Source organism: Xiphias gladius, chromosome 1 (assembly GCF_016859285.1).
Source record: "Xiphias gladius isolate SHS-SW01 ecotype Sanya breed wild chromosome 1, ASM1685928v1, whole genome shotgun sequence".
Classification (NCBI taxonomy): domain Eukaryota; kingdom Metazoa; phylum Chordata; class Actinopteri; order Istiophoriformes; family Xiphiidae; genus Xiphias; species Xiphias gladius.
Window position 1 is genome coordinate 34,303,501 of NC_053400.1, and position 13,911 is coordinate 34,317,411.

The 13,911-nt window shown below is 44.4% G+C and overlaps 1 protein-coding gene across 1 annotated transcript in view; it reads right to left on the reverse strand.

The window, feature by feature from the left end:
• LOC120783806 (nuclear receptor ROR-alpha A-like) overlaps positions 1-13,911 on the reverse strand; it is an 87,540-nt gene that overhangs the window by 43,925 nt on the left and 29,704 nt on the right. The gene's annotated exons all lie outside the window — the stretch shown is intronic.

Below are 13,911 nucleotides of genomic sequence, written 5' to 3' on the forward strand. Positions count from 1 at the left end.
CAGCACTCTGCAGACAGACGAGCTGTTGACCGAGTGATGATACTCAAACTGTGAAAAATATCTGTGTGTGACTCAGTCTCTCTTTGTTTTCCTACAGGTTTCCACCAAATTTGCAACAAACCCATCAATGGTTTGTCTTGTCTGGTTATACATACACATCACAGTTTGTATTTTTAATTATGACTTTTAACGCATCAATTTTATCAATATATGTATGCATGTACATACATACGATGTTTCATAACAAGAAACAAACGAGTGCTTTACACCAATCAGCCACAACATTAAAAACAGGGTGTATATAGACAGTACATATAAATATACAGTACATATACATTGGACACAAACACCACTCCACGCTAATGATCCCGTTGCTCCTTAACAGCTGGATGTGGAAATAAAGCACAGTCTGCTCAAAAGTTCAATGTATCAACTCAAAAAGTAATGATATGTCAATGCTGTGTTCACTACTTGTTTCCAAGCGGACAAAAAGTTGGTTATTACAGGTTTTAATACCGGAGTAATACTGTACATGTATATGTGGCTTTGTGTGGCTAGAGTACACACAAAATTAACGATAACTAACTGACAAAATGACTGGTTATGTTGCTGCTAATTCAAAGTACCGAGGGAGTAACAGTGGATCCCCTCTCGTTAATCCACGATGTTATTTTTGATATCAAGCATTCAATCACCTGAATGTGCACCTCACACACACCTGCCTGCAGAAAGGCACGTCCTCATCTCAAAGCATCACATGAACAAGGATGGGACCGTCACATGCCGGTTGCTCTACTTGTTTTGTCTGTGTCAGTGACGACTTAGTCCTGATTTACAAACGTGCGTTTCATGATCCACAAGTAAAAACCAGATTCGCGAACGTGTATGATGATTTCTGAGTCATTTGTGGTCTTTAAAAATGCATTAACCAGTTGGAACAAATGCACGGACTGAATAACTGTCAGCATACACCGATCAGCCACAACTTTAAAACTGGTAACTGGTGTTAATATATCTCCAACTTCAAGACCATTTGCTTTTGAAAAGGTTCCTGTGCACATAAATGTATTAAAATATCAGTTTGCAGCGAGTTCTGCAGCTTTACTCACATAATGCCATGGAAACAGACGCAAAACAACCACAGAGGGATTTTATCAAGATTTACTGATGTCATAAATACTGTTGCTGCAAAACTACCAAAACCACAAAATTACCCTGCAAAATTGTTTAAGGCAATATCAGCCAAGCCATGTGAACACTTATGTCATCAATTTTTTGGGATCCTGTTATCATGAATGATTTAAATCAGTTTGTAGATACTTGGTTTCACCTTGACATTTGGACGATCGGTATTTTTTCTGCCGATCAGGAACAAAAATTGTTAGTTACCGTCAAAGTTATCAGCAGTCGATTCACCCTCAGCCTGTACAGTGACTTCCTGATGGTTCCAGGTGATTTTGCGCCAGTGAACACAGGCTCAGCGTGTGTGTGTGTGTGTGTGTGTCACGCCAGAGTCATTATGTAACACTGACATCTGCTGTACGCACAGCAGATGTCAGTGTTGGTGATGATCTGCAGCTCCACCGCTGCTGCCGTGTGCGTTTATCTGTTTGTCTACTTGTGCGTGTGTCATCGTTTACTTGGGTTTTTTCTGGCTCACTCGGTTCTCGGCGCACACGCCATCTGTACGACCATTTATGACACTCGTACGTTGTTTCCTATTACACAGTGCTAATCGGAGAGGTCACAAAATCAAACTCAACCAACAGGAGTGTCCCCTTTCCCATTTGTCATTCGATCCATCGTTCGTGTAAAAAGTATTGATTAGTGGAGCTTTGGCAAAATTTTTGATTGCATCCTACCTGCTCATACCGTTTGTGCTCTCGCTGCTTTGGTTTCTCCGTCTTTCAGCCTCCACTCTCTCCAGGCTCTAAACATCAACATCGCTCTTTGTAATTAACAAGGGAAATGAATTTATCATGCACTGAATGGAGCCTCCCCGGCATCCATCTTTTCAATTTTCAGGGGGCCCATCAGGCTGAGTTTAAGAGCTCTACACTGGTAGACAATGAGTTAATCCTTTTATCCATATCATTGCCACGGGGCGACCGAAATAAACGCTGAAACGGAAGTAGGGAAGAGTCTGGCGAAAGAGGAAAGTCTGCGCTGGGCTGTGACTGTGAGAGGAAGAAGGAGAGAAATGGGAAGGAATTAATAAAGATGTTTTTGTTTGACTGGGAGGTGAAGAAATGAATAAATAGATTTAAGACGGGAAGACTGGCTTCATCTTGTCTCGTAGCTGTACAGTGTAGCGGAGATAAAAAGAAGGCAGAGCAGCAGCAGCACTGGTGAGGTTGGGGGTTAAATTCACACTGGAAAGCTCCCAGTCTAAAAATGAACACTGGATAAAAGCTTTCACCTCAGGGAGTAAGTTGTGTTAAAGCCATGTTTTTCTGTGTGTGTCTCAATGTCACACTTTTCACCACAAACAAGCTTCATTCAGAAAATAAAAAAAAAACCCAACAAAGGGTTTGTTGAACCCTTCAAATCAAACTCCGGCTCCTCTCCATCCCCATCGCCAGACAAGAAAAGCAATACTGAACAATTCTGCGGTTGGGATGAGGTTGGAGAAGGGTCGTGGTTATGGCAAATAAAATCATTTGAAGACACGGTTATCTTTCAGTGACAAAACGCTTGGTTAAGATTAGGGGAGGATTAGGGAAGAATGGTGGTTACAGGACAGGAGGTGAACTCCAGTCGCACTGAACGTCAAGCCGAAGTCGGCGCCCAGCGACTTTCGCGTCACACACACATAAATCGTGAGGTGCAGAATAGTCGATAAGGACGACGTGCCCTTGAGCAACACACCGAACGCTGGAAGCATCCACCACTTTCAGTCTGTCTGAATGAATGGAAACCAGCTGACAACTCTCAGTCTGCCATTTAAAAACGGACAGTACCGTCTGCTCGGCCTGCATCCTAAAATAAACCTGTATATGAGTGAGCAGGTGTGACGGCCACTCGTACATCCTGTTGGTACAGCTGGCTCTCACCTGAGCAGCGGCAGCGGCAGCAGCAGCAGAGAGGCTGAATAAATCACAGCAGCGTCTCCAGACGTTCAGGAGCTAAAAACAGGACAGCGGAGGGGGAGAGGACGTCTCCTCGTCCCCGAGGAGGCTCCTGAAACTTCTGAAATATCTCTACTGCTCTGCAAGGGCCGCAGGCGGCAGCGCTCCCAGTTATGCTGAGAAAAATGGGCCCACACTTTTCACTGCTGCCCCAGTAAATGACTCAGAACAAGATCCTGCACAGAAAAAGTTATTTGACGGTTTTTGTTTTGTTTGTTTAGCTTGAACAAACCCCCTTCACAAGTTCAATAAATGCATTCGAACCTTGACACGCAGCAATAAAAAGACTCCACACAGCTCCCTCAGGAGACACTGAAGGCCTCGTACGACAGTGGATCCGTGGAGTTTCCCGTTAAATCATAGACCAGGGTCACTTTAAATGTGACTTGGTTTAAAGAGTTTCTGGGCTCCGTTCTAGGACAAGTCCACGGGTGGAACAAAGACTGGAAATGTCCCGCAGTCCACAGTCGGTCTGTCCGGCCGACACTCTTATCAGTCCAAAGCAAGATATTTGGACAACTACTGACCAGCTATATGTCTTTTGAATTACATATGAGGGACATCTGTTTTAGGCATTTGTTCTAGCATCTTTTAAAAAGGAGCTACAGCTATCGAAACACCCTATTGATGTGTAAGTGGAAAAAAAGAAGTTTGTCGCATGGAGCAGTGCTGATGAGAAACGGATGTATGGGGGACAGGGTGCAGCAAAACCATGCTACATTCTCAAATAATAGGAAATGATAGACAGTACTTCACCACTGACCTCCCTCCTCTGCCTGTGGCTCTCAGCTCCGAGCTCATCGGTTCCTTCCGAAGACGTAAATCTTAAAAACACCTCACAAATATATAGGTTCATTTTTAAAAAGGAAATGGTGCATCTGTTGGGGACTACTTTCGGCGGTGGACTGATCCACATTTGGTTCCGTAGTGAGTCCAAATAAACTACAGTGTGTCTGTTCGTGGTGATGAAGGAACATGTCAACCGGTGCAATGTTGCGGCTCCCTGGCGTGAACGATGGAGCTCCACAGCGAGGAGGAAGAAGATATATCAGGCGTTTCAGTGTTGGTTCAGATCTGCACGTGAGATCCGTTAGCCAGAGGCAGAAGAAAAAATATCGCCAGTGATGATGCTGTTACGCCACGGAGTTTAAAATACACAATGTCTTTCCTCATTAATCACTCACACTAACGCCTCCACACTGCTTCCCTGGTGGATTAACTGCACATGTTGGGAGGAGCGCAGACTGATGCTCTTGCCCCAAAAACAGTATTGTTAGCCAGTGACCAATGGTGGGATGGAACGTCGGGAGGGGCGGCGGGCGCGGTGATGTCATTAATCTCTGCCCAGGCTCGGGCCGGACCCGGGGCGGAGCGGAGCTGAGCAGCCCGTCTTTATCTTCATCAAACGTGATGCAGCTCGCCAGGCCAGGTGAGAATCCATCATGGCTGTTATTACCTGAGGCTCCGCGCTGCATCCGTCACACACACACACACACACACACACTCACACAATATTTCCCTTCTTCTAACGACCAAAACCGCGGCGCTGTTGAGCAAGGCACCAAACTCCCAGCTACACTTTAGAGCTATTCAGTAGCTGTCGTAGGAGCTGGTCATCTAAACCTCTGTATTCACGCATTGCAGTTCTCATGATCCTGATACTACTGATATTAATTGGCTTGAATATAGGATGACCCTGATCATAACCCCCCCCCCAAAGAAAAAACCCATCCCCAACCCCCTCCTTTTCCAACATCTGTTGACACATGAAACCCACATCAGTGCATCTCGTCTCTCAGTCACAGACTCTCTCTCTCTCTCCTGTCAGATGTTGAAGGTCAGCATCGTTTTCTCTGACAGTCAGCATACTTCAGTCTTTCCGAGCTCATCATCTGTGACAGATGTGATTCTTGGCTGTTGGACAGATTTTCCCCCCGGTTCAGTTCTGCAGTGGAGACATCAGGAGACGCTGTGAACTCGTTTTCAGTCCTCATGAATATATTTCCCCCGTGAGCAGCAGACCACGTTTCACCGGCCTTCAGAAAAAAATCAGACTGAAAACACTGGCTAGCCTAGCAACACTAAGGCTACAAACAACCCATAATGCAACACTCTCTGTAGAAGGCCGTGTTACACTCTCTCTCGATGACTGCCACTTTTTCAAACCTCATTTCCATCTTATATTTGGGCCACTACGATTATTAAATAACCAGCTGCTCTGGGTGACATGTTCCTTCATCACCACGAACACACACACTGGAGTTTATTTAGACTCAGTCCCCCCCACACACACCGTCCTGCTGCCACAAACACTCACTACAGCACCAGATTTGGATTAATCCGCCGCTGAAAATAGTCCCCAAGAAATGCTTTATATATTTCTCCTCCCGTTTGTTTGATAAAAACCGCAGTGAGGAGATGTTTTAGGAAAATTGCTGAGGATTTTTTAAAATGAAACTACATATTTGTGAGGTGTTTTTCAAGATTTACGCCTTCAGAAGGAACCGATGAGCTCGGAGCTGAGAGCCGCAGACAGAAGAGGGAGGTCAGTGAGTACTGAGACTGAGACTGAGACTCGGACTAACACACTGATGGTTTGGATCTACACATGGGATTAGATGACAGTAAAACACAGATTAACATTAACCTCATCCGTTAAACTTTATCACGACTTTAACCCATGAAACTTCTGGTTTCAGACCAATGAATTAATCTTCCCCACGTAACAGTAACTCTACGATACACTGTGATGGTATTCTGTTAAAGAAGAGCTAGAGCTCAATCGATCGGAGCGGAGGTGAGTCCTGCCTGCAGCAAGGGATGATGGGAAGGAGAGATAAATCCGGGTCATTTGGAAATCCAGTGTGGATGAAGCCTCTGTGTCCATCAATCCCACACACACACACACACACACACACACAGCCAATACAGAATCTACAGTCGTCTTTTTTTACCTCACTCTGAACTGTGTTGCCCTCTGTCCTGATGAGTTCACCTTCCCATCAACCCAAGGGAAGGTGTGTGTGTGTGTGTGTGTGTGTGTGTGTGTGTGTCTTAGATGCAGTAAAAGGAACAGTACTTGTCAGATGATGATAGCAGCCCTGAACCAACAGAGCGCACTATGAGGAGTGACAGCTCTGACTTCGAGGGAGGAAAATGCAGCTAAGAGCCAAAACGAATTTGCCTGCACTTCCAACGTCATGTAGATGTTTGTTTGATGTGTTTTTGCTACTATTATTAAAAATGGAAATGAGAATTAATTTGTTAACTAAAACTGTGACTAAATACGTTCGTCAACCAACTTTTTTTCCAAGACGGTGACGAGACGGCACTGACATCATTAAACACTAGCTATATCAAAATACGCAATATCATTGATGAAATAAAGACGGGACTAAAATGTAGTTTAAACATAAAAACTTTACCAAAATCTCTTGTTTTCGTCGAAGACAAAATATTATAGACATCTTTTCTTTCTTTTTTTTCTTCAATGCAGCAGTTGCGTTTCCTGTGCTACGCGCGCTGCATCACGACAAAACCGACCGGCAGCAGACAACGAGCACAGCCTGGAGCACAGCGAGGGCTCAGGGTAACTTACCGGTGCTTAACAAAGACAACAGCAGGGCTTTTGTTTTTATCTAAGCAGACTGCAATTTGTGCGTGCACAGTGTTTTTCTCTGTGTTTTTAGGCTAACCTCTCTGATTTCCGTTGTTCGAAAGGCAGGTTTGTAATGTAGTTTGGGCAACAGAAAAAAGCGGTTTCAAAACGGTTTATTGTCTGTGCAGCTCCTATCGTCTTCTAAGGCTCTTAAAGAGAGTTTGGGGGCCGCAGGCCAGTTGTTGATATATTCATTAAATTTACACCATCAGACCGCTGGACCAGACACTTTCTGCAAAGCTGCTTTCTTAATCAATCAACCTGTGATTTTCATCAGATAATAATAAGATAAAATCTGATGTGAAATAAGTTTGCCTAAAATGACTAAAAATGATTGGCTTTCGCTAGACTAGAATGACTAATGTTCAAGAGTGCTTATTGGGTGGTTATGGCGAGCTAGCTGCTAGCATGTCCGAGGGAAACTGAAACTATTTGACTTTGGTTTATATTTCGTTCCTCTTTTTCTTTTTGTTTGTTGAAGGATTAGTTTAGTTTATTTCTGGGTTCTTTGTACGTAGTTTTTCCTTTATTTATTAGGTCAACAGAAACACGCAAAACAAAATAGATCACGAAAAGACGCAACAGTTCAGAAAAGTGAGTTAGAATTATGAGAATGGGAAGTGTAGAGAAGGAAGGTAGAGGAAAGGGAGGGTTCTTAGAGCTGCAAAATCAAGTTGTAAATAAGCACAGATGGGGTGCAGCAGGAAGGGCTAAACTGTTCGCCCTTGAGTCATAATAGCTTGATGTCCAGCACAGGGAGACTCTCTGGCCCTCAGCAGAGAGTCTGCTCCATCCAGAGACCAGAAAACAAACTTTCTGGACCTGATTTTGGCAGTGGGTCATCTTATGAAGCCTGGCCTGGGTTTGCCCCTCAGCCATCTGAGGAGTTGTCATTCCCATTGGTCCTTCATAATGATCTGCCAGGGTGGTACTAAATGGTTGGTATGGTGCGGCCTGGTGGTTGCTAGGTAGTTGCTAGCATATGTCTATGTGGTGGTAAGGCCACATGATCAGCAGTTTAAAGTGTGGACAGTGGAGAAGCAATTTACGGCAAAAGCTTCACAGGCTGGAGAGTGAAAGTCAATACAAAAAAGGTCAAAGTTGAAAGTGAGTAACTTAAACACTGAAGGCACCGTGAGATCTGACGTCTTTGCCGTCTCTCACGAGGGAACAGGAAATTACAATTTCCTACGTTGTCGTACTCGTCCTGGCATGTTAACCAGATCCACCTCAAACTTGGTCAGAAAAGCCTCAAGCCCTTGACCAAGTCCGGTCATGAAGCTTTTGAGTTCTTCACCTGATATACAACATCATAATGCATGTTTGGTGCGTGTTCTCTAACGCCACATAGTGGAAACAGGAACTGATACGAAATGTGCTATGCATCAAGTACACCACCACGCACTCCATGCAGGACATAACATTTGAGTCGCTCGTCCAGCGATCGCGAACGGGCACAGCTGCGCCAACCAACGTCACGCCAGCATTCCCGATGTGCACGGCGTTGCGAGGGACCTGATCAATGCTGCTTGCGGCTTCAATTCCTCATTAAATTCAAGTTAATCCTCACTGAAACACTGTGGAAACTGAAACAATGAGTCTCATACAGTAGGTGACTAGGGTGCCTGTAAATGGCTGTAAAGGCATCACTTGTTGCTGAAGTGTGGGTTTTTGGTGTGTTGCCAATTGCCTGCCTGCCTTCCTGGAAGTTCTTCCCTTTGTGATTCACTCCAGTTTTTCTGCCAGTTTGCTCTAACCTTCCTCTGAGCTGACGTTGTATAACAGTCAAACATAATTCTTTTGTAATACTAAACATATGATCTCGTGCAGCTGTGGCCTGTGGATGTGCAGGCAGCAGGAGTTCCCAAACACTCTGATTAACTCCCGCTCTGTTCCTCATCCTTGGCTCAGAATGAAGCTCGGCCTCCAGGAGACACGGCCGGCTAATGATGGAACAGGCTGTTTGTTCTGCCCCCACAGGAGGTAGATGACAGAGACAGCAGGGCCTCGACAAACACGAGACGAGGCTGGTGTTAGTCGAGGACTCCAGTTATTTAATCCACAGGCTAAACACAAAACCAGAGAACAAAAGGGGGAAAACTAGAAGCAACCTGAAAAACTCGAACTGAGAGAGGAGCAATCACAGCAACACAACAAGTAGATCTCAAACATTAAGGAAAGAGGCCAGACATCGTGCGTCTCTGCAAGAGACGGTAACTGACACACTTGACTGATGAGAACGACTGATGCCGTTGCTCGACATACTTCCAAGAGCGTAAAAAAAAAATAAACTCTAAAAAAACTTTTAAACTTTAAATTATTTGTCTTTAAATGAGTCATGCAACAAGAACATGTGAGCTTCATCCTGAGTCACGTGTTCAAAGACTTCCATCATCATCCTGGCCCTCAACTCACTTTTTTTCCCCAAGTTTTCAAACTTCTGTCAAACAAAAACAGCTTTTACACCGTTCCTAAGCTTTGCAGTGTGATTAGGTCAAACCTGAGCCTTCTAGCTGTTCCTCCGCCGATGCGCTCACCGCCCCGACCTCCTCTTCATGGGCTGCAGTTTTAGTTTTATTGATTTAAATTAGATCCGATGTTTATTAAGAGGCTCTTAGGCAGAATTCTCATTCCTCGTCGGATCCTCTGGGAGCTCCCTCAAAGTATATAACCCCCCAAATATAACTGTGTCACCATTCACTATGAATTGCTTGACATTAGCGTCTCTGACTGAAATTAAGCAATGTACACTTTTGGACACAACAGTAACAATCAATTGAAAAGCAATTTGAACGCCAAAGTCTTGAGTACTTCTAAAACTAGAGTCAGAAACAAAAAACGATGACCTTAGTTAGAGTTTGGGAGAAACAGTATGAGGGTTTGCCCCTGCTGCCTCTCCCTTTGCAGCCTGTTACCCATCAAGCCGACATCCTCACACCACCACAGTCATCCCAACTGTGGAGGTGAAACACATCTCTGCTCTTTTAGATTCCCACATCTCCTCTCCCCGCCACCATTCTCCTCTTTTCCCCTCAGATGGAGGATCACTTGGGTTTGCCCAGCTCACCCTCCGACTACCCCGAAAAGCCTTCTTAGCCCCCCAGTATTAGGGGACAAAAGCTACTGGACAAGTTAAGTTAAGTCACCATATTTAACATTTGGTGTCAGACGCTTAAGAGTCGCTGCCCTAAAAATCTTGTAGGTTACTTTCACGTTTAGGATCATTAACCTGTTGCCTTGTCGTAAAGTTGACAACAGGGGCAAAACAATGAAGCATGTGTCAGTGATCTTCAAGGCACTGCAAGCTCAATTTTTACAGCAGAAAACATCAAGCATAGCTTTGGCTTCAAGTCATCTATGAAGATGGATCATTTTGGCGAAACTGAGGAGTCCATGATATCATCTCCTTCAGGACATACTGTAAAAAGAAGAGGAAAACTGAAACTTCTTCACAGAACATAGCAAAAAAAAAAAAGCGCATTATAGTTATAGTGGTCGGGGAAAAGCTCCCTCCAATGCTTGTCAACACAACTCAGAAAAAGTTTGTCAGGCGTCTGAACGGTCTACCGAGGAGTTAACCGAGATAAACCGAGCGCTTTAATCCACAACGGCTCAAGTCAAACAGGGTGCCGCTCCGTTGTCTTACATGGACATCATGCAAGTTAAATGGTCAAGACCTAAAGTGGACATACGGGTGTGTAGTTGAGATCAAAATGAAGGCTGAGTTCAAAGACGGGTGTTGTCCGACCCATGGTTACTGATGTGACGAGTAATAACTACCGAGTATTCATGTAGTAATGTGGTAATGACTGAGTACTCACGGTTCAGAACATCAACATGTTGACAGGTGTCGTAGCTGCTGTGATCCCATCACAGGATGGTCTCTAGTTTTTTGGGTTTTTTTTTTTTTTCAAAAATGTGCTGCTTTCGATAGTCGTACCAAAAAAAAAAAAAAGAAAAAAAAAAGAAGAAAACCAAAGGCAGAGAATATCACAGTATTTCCATTGCGTTTTGATAGCAATCTGTTTGGTCCTCCGGCCTTATGGAGAAACAGCTGTTTTCCTACAATACTGCAGTGGTATGAACATTATTATTTGTGTCTACAACATAAGCCCCACAACCTCCCCAAGTTCACCGCGGCTAATAACCATCTGGCAAATTCAGTCTACTACATTAAAGACCTGTGACAGCTTGAGATGAACTGTGATCAAAGAGCACATTTAAAACACAGTATAAAGTGTCTTACAGCTTCACACTGGTTTATTTACATTTGACTAATACAGGAGGACATTGTGAGGAGGACATTGAGGCTGGTTCTCACTACTTAAAAAGGACATTTGGAGGTTAAGACTCGGTTTAAAGGTCAATGAGGGTGTGTGTGCAGGGGGGGTAAATAGGGTCACAGAGGTCAAGACGCATGTACATTCGCTTTGCGATTATTTACTAAAATTTTTATCTGTATTTTTGTCATTTATGTAGATAAATTTTCTTTTCTCTTTTTTTTCATCTTTTATTTTCATGCAGCTTTCGCTATGTCCTGAAACTGTTGTATACAGCTCTGAGGGTTCATGTTACATCAAGGTTTCATCAGCCTGATATCACAGACCAGCCGTACAAACAAAGCTCCACCAGGAGCCCGAATGCAGCGTGTGGTTCACCTGCCTCTGCAGCAGCCGCCCGTCACAGAAAAATCAAAAGCCGAAACATTTCCGTTCCACACCGGCCAAAATAAAGAACAAACAACAAAGGAATAAAACAATAAATAAAGCCCAGTCAGACAAATCAAACGCAGCTAAATCCCATTAGAGGAATCAGAATCTGGAGCCAGAAAGACAACAGCGTCACAGGCTGGAAAGCCGGAATCTGCAGAGGGAAAAGGATCAAGGAGGAGATGAGCGACGAAACCAAACTGTTACAACTGCTTATAGGCCATGTTAGGTTTCCATTACATTGCTGCACAAGCTTCAAATAAATTTCCATAATTTTGGCAAAATAAATGTGAACATATTCAAGAGGACTGCTGCTTCCCACCTAAGCTCCCCGGACTCTAATCCTAACTCTAATATGCATGGCTGTGTGAATTTCTTCACACAGGGTAGTTCGGCCCTTTGCCCTCAAACAGCCTCAGGTCTTCGTGGCCTGGATTCCTCAAGATGTTGGAAACTTTCCTCTGAGATTCTGGTCCATGTTGACATGACTGCGTCACATCGTTTCTGCAGATTTGTCGGCTTCATATTCACGATGCCGATCTCCTGTTCCTGGAGACCGAGGAGGCCGCTGAACTCACTGTCATGTTCATGAAACCAGTTTGAGACGACTTTGGCTTTGTGACCCGGAGCATTATCCCGCCGGAAGTAGCCATCAGAAGATGGTGAACTGTGGCCATGAAGGGAAGCACATGGTCAACAATAGTCAGAGAGGCTGTGGCACTGATACCATGATCGGTTGGTACTGAGGGGCCCAAAGTGAGTCAAGAAAACATCCCCCACACCGTTACACCACCACCACCACCAGCATGGACTGTTGACACAAGCCAGGTTGGGTCCATGGATTCAGGCTGCTGACACCAGATTCTGACCCGACCATCTGCTGCCTCAGCAGAAATCCAGATTCATCAGAGCAGGCTACATTTTTCCAGCCTTCAGCTGTCCAGTTTTGGTGACTTAGCTTTGGTTACTGTAATATGTTTATCACTTAAATATCATTTGTTGTACACACACAACAGATTTAATGGACACTATGAATGAGCCAGATACAAGTAGCTGAGGAGGTCGTTTTCATGTCAGACCAGTCCATTAAAGTTTTTCTGGGGCAAAAGAAGTAAGAAAAAAAAGCCCTTATACAACCAAAGCATTAATCAAACCATCAATCGCTACCTTTTCAATTTAATGGATATCCAAACAATGTATATACAGCATAGTGAGAGGGAATTCATGTCCAAACTTAACCTCTAATAAAATATGAAATTATTTAGGAAATATTGGTATTGGTGGATGAATTAGTGAGTCTCTCACACTCGCACTGGTCATCAATCAAAGCTTCAACTGCAAAGTAAAGTCCATCGGAGATGCAGCCTGAGAGAGGACACAAACACTCTTCCTCCTTCACGTTCGGAAGAGCACTCAGCCCTGTTCTCATCACTTCCTTCCTCACACCGGAGGCCAGATTTCACAGAGCCTCGCGGTTCTCTCTGCAACGCCTCCTGAGTTTCTGGATGTGAACCGTCCTAACTGTGACAGACAGATGAAGCCAGCAATGTTATGTATTCGCTGTCTGAAAAGTGCTTCCGACGGTTTTTATCCGAGCAGCGGTTCAGGGAGCGAGAGGTGACGGAAGCGTCTCCTGCTCCATCTGCTCCCAGCAGACTGACCAGGTGAAAGGTGACACTCCACCCACCTCACGGTCAGGAGGTGGGGGCCAGGACGACCAATCGCACATCTTCACCCACAAAACCTGAGGATTATCACTCAGACTGTGTCTACATGAAGATTTACATTTTAAAATGTCATATTCATGTGATAACGGTTTGTTTCTACCTGGGTGTTTCCAGGTGGTTTTGGTGGAGAGCGCCGTCCGCGATGAAAACAGTTAAATCTCTTCATCTTCCTCCTCTTCAGTTAACAAACAACTCAAATGCGTCACGGCAACATCTGGTGAGGAGCGAGCCAGACAGCCTTCAGATCGAATCATCATTTCCTGGTCATCATCTGGCAAAATCCACAGAAATTCACACACAGTCTGTTACTCCGCTAAGCTGTGATCAACCTCACTGTGTTTCAGAGCAGCTGATTTCACAACACAACACGTTATCAAGCAGATTTTCCCAAACTGCTGATAAAATCTTTCTTTGATAATCGAGGCGTCGTCTGACAAAATCAACATAAATCCGGTTAAGGACGACAGCTCTGCTGTGCATTCAGATACACTGGCCTTTAAAATGAATGATGACAGACTTCACTGACACTGTGCTGCACGCAGCCTCCAACCCTTGCTGGGAAACTCATCATTCTGTAAAAGCGCACCACACCACCACAGTAGTTTTCAGATTTTTGTCACATTTTTATACAGTGCATCGTATTTGTTTATCCTGGACAGCAGTTTTCCCAGTGAAAAGTCAGCTTTCAG